This window comes from Oratosquilla oratoria, chromosome 22 (assembly GCF_046742065.1).
Source record: "Oratosquilla oratoria isolate Oo_2021 chromosome 22, ASM4674206v1, whole genome shotgun sequence".
Classification (NCBI taxonomy): domain Eukaryota; kingdom Metazoa; phylum Arthropoda; class Malacostraca; order Stomatopoda; family Squillidae; genus Oratosquilla; species Oratosquilla oratoria.
In genome coordinates this window covers 21,927,333-21,934,832 of record NC_134798.1, presented here as the reverse complement: position 1 = coordinate 21,934,832, position 7,500 = coordinate 21,927,333, and the positions used below count along the sequence as shown (strand labels likewise).

General features: G+C 41.9%; 1 protein-coding gene across 1 annotated transcript in view; it reads left to right on the top strand.

The window, feature by feature from the left end:
• Nucleotides 1-7,500, top strand: part of LOC143037309 (uncharacterized) — a 357,534-nt gene that overhangs the window by 333,198 nt on the left and 16,836 nt on the right. The window contains exon 6 of the mRNA XM_076205443.1: nt 5,756-5,796. The gene's annotated coding sequence lies outside the window, so the exon portion shown is untranslated. The remainder of the gene's footprint in view (nt 1-5,755; nt 5,797-7,500) is intronic.

Genomic DNA, 7,500 nt, shown 5'->3' with positions numbered 1-7,500 from the left:
ACACACACGTACCGCCCCATTGGTGGGGGATGTAAAAATTAATTTCACAATAAGGGGATACAATACCAGAAGATCTATATCCGTTCAGTAATACGATGTAACTATCTAACAATATATAGAACACTTAAATGGAATATATATTTCTTTCCTTGATCAAAGTTTATTTTGTGCAGAAAATTTACCCTTTTTTATCTCGTTTTCCCTACCTTTATGTTGGCACTGCTTTTTTTATGGAAGCTTTAAGTTTATCAAAGTGACAGGAATAGTCATGAACAACTGTAATAGACATTGCTTTTGATCTGAGCTTTAAGTGGACACTCTTGTTTCAATTCCCTGCTGAGCTGCATCATTATTGTCTATGACGAAAGACGTGATTATTCCAGGAGGGTTTCAGAACTCTCCTGTCTCCGTGTCTTCACTTCTGGTTGTCCTCCATTGGCACTAAACTGGAGACCTCAACCTGTCTTCCGATGCTGGCGAGCTCTCTTCTATATTACTTTTCTTTTTTCATCTTTCCCAGGACCTGTAGTATCAGAATACCGTAAGAAATTTTTGAGGTCCGTATTCCTGAAGGGCACGATATGTCCAATAGCCCCATGTGCCTCGAAGATCGTCCTACTGGTTCGGCGTTATTACGAGAACCATTGTCCAATCCCAACCCAGAACCCCAGACCCCCGAATTCGGGATTTTCTTGGCTATGGTCCTTGAAAACCTTATACTGTCAGCACTTGGAGGATGACGAAGCCCCTCCTCGCCTACTTCCCCAGATAAATAAAGTCGTCTGGTGTGTTATCAAGTCAAATCAGGGACAGAGATACCAGTGAATGAACTCCTCCCCTGGGCGGCGTCGTGCCCACGTCGTCGCTGATGGTCGAGACGCGATTCCCACCCGCGCTCTCCCCGTGGCGACCGACAGAGATTAATTTGTATTTCGCCGCTGATAACCAGCTCTTCTAGCCCTTGGGGATAGCATAGGTTAAGCATGATCAGCATTGTTTTTTAAGTGGGAAATAGTTATAAAAGATGTGTGATTCTGGTCCATATGGGACTTTTATGGGTATTAAACGAGACTGTTAATTGGGAAAGGAAGGGAAAACGTATACCCAAAGTGTATACATAGACATACACACAAGCATTATATATGTGTATATATGTATATATATATATATATATATTCATATATATATTCATATATATATATATATATATGTATTCATATATATATATATATATATATATATATATATATATATATATATATTTGTTGAGACATTCTGACAGGTTGACGTAAGCGGAGTAGGAAACACAGGAGTCTTAGCATGCTTTCCTTTGAAAAAGCATACCTGCGATACTAGTCAGGAATAAACTCAAGACTAAGACTCCTGTGTTTCCTACTCCGCTTACGTCATATATATATATATATATATATATATATATATATATATAGAGAGAGAGAGAGAGAGAGAGAGAGAGAGAGAGAGAGAGAGAGAGAGAGAGAGAGAGAGAGAGAGAGAGATGGAAAGTTAAGGATGACCTTGTGCTCTACTAATGTCACTTGTCTCCCCGATTACTCGAAGCGCAGTTAACCTTCTTGTCCACCTCTGTTGTTACCATCCCTCGTTACCACCTTTGCTAGTACTCCACTAGCAACCTTACCAATACCGGCTATCACTATTCTCCTAGATAAAAGCTAATAATATCCCTATCAGTGTTATGAAATACTAAACTGAATGTTATATTCTGTCATTACCCACGTTGATCTACCATGTCTTTGCCTTCGATCTTGATCCTCGGGAATGTGAACTTGTTATTTTCAATAGAGGCCACTTATGATCTTGCTGGCTTTAGGTGCCGCTACTTTGTTCACATGTGTCAACCCTGAAAGTCTCCAAATGTCATTTTCACCGTTAGCGTCGCCCATAGTAGAGTCACTCGTCATGTCATATCACTTGCCCATTAAACGTTTATCACGTAGAGGTATTGTCCCCGGACTTGAAAAGAATCAATTGGCGAAAGCTAAAAGGAAAAAGACAAAAAAGACGAGTATCCGGTTAAAGGGTGGACTCAGTGTGCAGATAGGCGGCCTCCCTCTCCCAGGCATAGCACCAAATATGGTTATTTGGAGGACTTAGTTCTGGCGGACACCAGACGATTTCAATCAGTCTAATTGGAAGAATCCCCTGGCCGTCGCCGAAGAAGAAGAAGAAGAAGAAGAAGAAGAAGAAGAAGAAGAAGAAGAGGAAGTGACCACCCGCCCTTCAACGTACAGAAGATTAAGCTAAACTTGCCCAACTCTAACCAGCTCGATAATGAGTGAGAATTCCTTCTCACACCACCAACACCACCACCACGACGTACTAGGAAGAATTTTGTTTCTCTGTGCCACCACCACAAGAACCTATTCGGTCGAATCGATCGACTGAGAAGCCACTCGAACCAGAGTCCCCTCAGCCCCAACTCCCATCAGGTGAATTTCACGATATAACCCGGCCCGGGCCGTTCCCTTGCGACCCGCACTCCACACCCAACCCGCTGAAACATCTTGAGACTGGGCAAGAACCACCAACAGCCCCACCCGCCCATGGGTCTTTTCGTTGAAATCCCGGAACCCTTCCTAGAATCGAATGCCAGTCTACAGGGCCGCACTCTGGATAGTGGGTGAGGAAAGTCTCTCTCTCTCTCTCTCTCTCTCTCTCTCTCTCTCTCTCTCTCTCTCTCTCTCTCTCTCTCTCTCTCTCTCTCTCTCTCTCTCTCTCCTGCCTTCAGATGGTGTCTTCGACTCTCCAGGACCGTTGGCACTGCAAGCGACGTTTTGTCACAACAGCAACTAAAGTAACGGTATATACCCGATTTCAGTACCATCAAAACAATTGATCCGTCAGAAGCTGCCTTCAGACAAACAATAATGATGTCATTGCCAACACTTTGGGCAACTTTCACATCACACATACTATTACCATCAGCTTTATGCAGACAGAAATATTTACATTATTTGTTTATTATCAGGTAACCATATGAAGATGTCAACGTCGAAATTCCTAATAGGTTGGAACGACGGTGCTAATACTCCTTAGGATACTTACATCATCACCACCAATTCCATATTTGCCTCTACTTCTGTTCCCTGCCAATGTCTCAGTTTCTTTTTCCATCACTATTATCGTCACTATATCCTCTTACGCTTTCCCTACCACTAAATGAATCGTCACTACCGTTCCTGCCACCACTGACAACCGTTACAACAACCACTAACATCCGCTATCATCTAGAATCTCCCACTTCACTCCATCGTTAGGCTCGGCACTCACGGAGAAGAATCCTGCTTCGCTTGCAAAGCAGGGCTGGCTGTGAGAATACATCAAAACACAAGGATGTAAACGTTTATAGTTTGTATTTATTGAAACAAAAGCAATGGTGCATTTCCTACCCTACGGGCAATATAAACATATTGTAATTTCTGCATTCCATAACAACCCAGAAGACTTTTGGAAGTATTGATGGTCACCAGATTTCATGAATTGGTTGGCACATCAGGAATTCATCTCTATAGCTACTGGTTCTGAACTCAACAACTGCCAAAGGACATGAATCCCTCTCCTAGTCCCACTAATGTGTACCCCTTATTTTGTTCAGGATGAGACATTAGCAGGATTTACAAAATTTGGAATATACATGAAGTACAGAAATGAGCATAAGAACTGAAACAGTTAAAATGGTGTAAAATGACAGGGAAACGATACGAAAATAAAACAATCAAATAACACTAGAATGCACGAGTGCCGGTGCTTATATTTTGAAGACCTGAGATCTTGCCCTAATTCTGACAGATCTCCTAACGGTCATTAGAGGAGGGAAGAGAGAGGAGGTTATGTTTACCTGAACACACACACACACACACACACACACACACACACACACACACACACATATATATATATATATATATACACATATATATATATACATATATATATGAGTGTGTGTGTTTATGTGTGTGTGCGTGTGTGTGTGTGTGTGCTTGTGTGTGCGTGTGTGTGTGTGTGTGTGTGTATGTGTGTCTGTGTGTGTCCGTGCGTGTGTGTGTGTGCGTGTTGCAGAATTCTGGGATCAGTCACCTCAATTATGTCGTCCTCAGGGATGTCCTGCAATAGAGACTGACTTGAATGTTTAAGGAGATGTTATCGACAAACTTGCAGGTTTCCACGCACGGCCCTAAAGCCTTCGCTCTGCATGAAATAGAGGTCGATCTCTTCCGCCAAAAGTTCGATAGAAAATTTCCCACAGTATTCGGAGAGAAAGGTTCTGGCGTGCAACCACTGAATAACTGACCTTTCCATTAAAAGCTCGTGTTTCGAATCAAACACGAGTTCCCTCCGCCGAGTGGTAGAGAGATCTGATTAGGCACTGCCGGCGAGTTTCAATCTTTCACGTCCTTCAGCTCTCTACCTCAGTGCTTTTTCATGAACTTGACGAGATTCCGTCGAATAGTCAGTTCCCAGCGAAAAGGTTCCTCCTTCTCCCCCTCCTTCTCCTCCTCCTCCCCTCCTCCTCTTTCTCCTCCCCTCCTCCTCCTCCTCCTCCTCCTTCCTCCTGTTCCTCCTTCTACTCCTCCTCCTCCTACTATACCTCCTATCCTCCTCCTCACCCTCCTACTCTTCTTCTACATCTTCCCTCCCCTCCTCCTCTCTCCCCTCCTCCTCCTCCTCTCCCCTCCTCCTCCTCCTCCTCCTCTCCTCTCCTCCTCTTCTCCCCTCCTCCTCCTCTCCCCTCCTCCACCTCCTCTTCCTCAGGATTAATCTCTGCTGCCCTTTACACGTAGAAGACACTGGGAACGTTTGTCATGACGCAGAAATAACTTTTCAGAGAAGAAGAAAGCCCATTCTCCACTTTCATCCTCAACCTTATGCCGCCCGTGATTTCTTTACTCCGGACCCAGGCCCAGGGAGTGTCGGGTCTATCGTTGACCAGAGGAATGATTAAAGCTGCATCTGCAGCTGTTTGTCTCCTAAGACCCACATTGACTCCTCTTGCAGATTCTCCTTCATTTTCTTGTCGTTGGCTCTTGTCCTGGTTCAAAGCCTCAGTATCCAATATCCTACCACACTCCCTGTCTGCAGGTTTTCATGCAAATTGTTCTTCTTGCAGGAAACAAAAGTCGTTACGACCCAGGCTCGTAGTTACAGCTGAAAAAAAAAATAATTCGACGTTAAAACAAATTACGTAAAGAGCGTCATCTGAATTCCATCGGGCAGTTGATCAGGGTGGCTTTCCTCCCCAAGTGTCAGGCAGCATTGCCCCCCACCATATCATAAGTGATGTGTTTTCTCTGTAACTTAAAATATTTTCATTGTTCTACTCAAAGTTTTTTGTGGTGCATTGTACATTTCAATAAAGTTCTCCTGACTACCAAATTTACTTCAGTATATTTCACTGCTGAATTTTATGACGGTTTCTAGAAATATGTATGCATACATATCATTTATCTAGGGCTGTTTTTGTTCTTGACAAATGAAATATCATTAAAGAGACAAAAGTTTTCTTGAACTCACAAGACCCAAACGTCGACTTTGAGAAATGTCACTCTTACACAGATTTGCTTATAGAGTCTACCTCTCGTTGTCATTACAAAATGCTCTCAGGTAATAACAACCAATTCACAGAGCAAAAACTACAATACTAATGTAATCATGTTTATGCTACAAACATTAGTTAATTTTTCATTAAAAGCTTATTCACGGTCATTTTCTCCCGCAGTTATCGATGAAGACTCCTGAGGACATCACGTCACGTCAAAGGTAATTGAAAAGGATTTGAATTATATGCATGACTTTTATTCTAGTTTGAGAGAGCAATTTCCCTTATCTTAACCCTTATTGAGCTAGCACGTGCTGTAGGCTTGTGGTGCTCTACTGCCACACGATCTAAAGTTCGAGTCTCGTAGTCAGACCCATTTAACCCATTCAACTCCGATGACAAGATGTCTTGTCATTTGGTCAAATAAAACAAAAAATCATAAAACACCAAAATGTTTGATCAAACACCAGAAAAAATATGACGTCAGTCCTCGCTTCGCTCGCAGCGAAGCGAGGACTGACGTCATATTTTTTCTGGTGTTTGATCAAACATTTTGGTGTTTTATGATTTTTTGTTTTATTTGACCAAATGACAAGACATCTTGTCATCGGAGTTGAATGGGTTAATCAAACTGTTGATACAACGCATATATTTATCGGATGGTTTCCCTGAATAAGGTACGGGCTCGATGAAATAGACTACAATACTTGGACCACGGGAAGCTGACATTAGGGGAAGCGATTGTTTTTGCACACACACACACACACACACACACACACACACACACACACACACACACACACACACACACACACACACACACACACACACACACACACACACACACACACGCACATACATACACACACACACACACACACACACACACACACATACACACACACTGTGGTGGAGTTAGGACCACACTAGGTTTGTTGTGGAGGAGGTTAGGGAGAGATTAACTGTGGCAATGGTAGATGAATGGGATGGGAGAAGAAAATGGCAGGATATGGGAAAAGATCAGGTATAAAGAACATTAAAATTTATCAAAGTTGTTGGCACCTACGTTGGAAGGATGTCATGTCTTTGACAAAGAGAAGAACGGTTAAAGTGGATAGTCTAGTGAGGTTGTTTAAAAAATAGTAGACAAATTACCCTCGACCTACAGAATAGCACCCCAAAAACCAACTACCTCCATTAACATTGCAGTGGTCAAGAGGAGGGTGAATATTGCCAGCAAGCCTTGTTTTCCTGCAGTACGTACGTACTACTATCTACTATCTACTATCTACTAGTACGTACTATCTTATGCATGATGTACGTACTATCTTAACAGAGCTTTATCAATCTTCTTCCAAATATTCATTTTACGCCACATGTCTTTCTTGTATCAATGTCTGTATTCTTTTTACTTCTCCATAGATCGCTTGCACTCTTCAAGCAATCTATCTTCATCGCGACCACCTCCCAAACTCAAACAACCCATTCCCATACCAAAGATAATGGCGCTATCGACAAAAAGATTCAAAATTTCCCAAATTAATATCTTCCTACCTTCCCACATCTTTCTTGTCACCCCTGTCATGTTCTTTGTCTGTGCACCACGTCAATGAATATCCCAACCGCGTCAACTTCCATTCTCAGTTAGCTGAGCACTTTCTTTTCCTCCATTCTATCACTTTTTCAGTTCAGTACTTGAGGCATCTACTCCACTTTTCCTATATCTAATTGCAACTTGGTTCTTATCTACATCTATTTCTATCTTAGTTCTACACAACTCCCCCACACCTACACACAACACACATATGTTTATGTACCGTATATATATATATATATATATATATATATATATATGCATATATATATATATATATGTGTGTGTATGTATATGTATATATATATATATTTATATATATATATATATA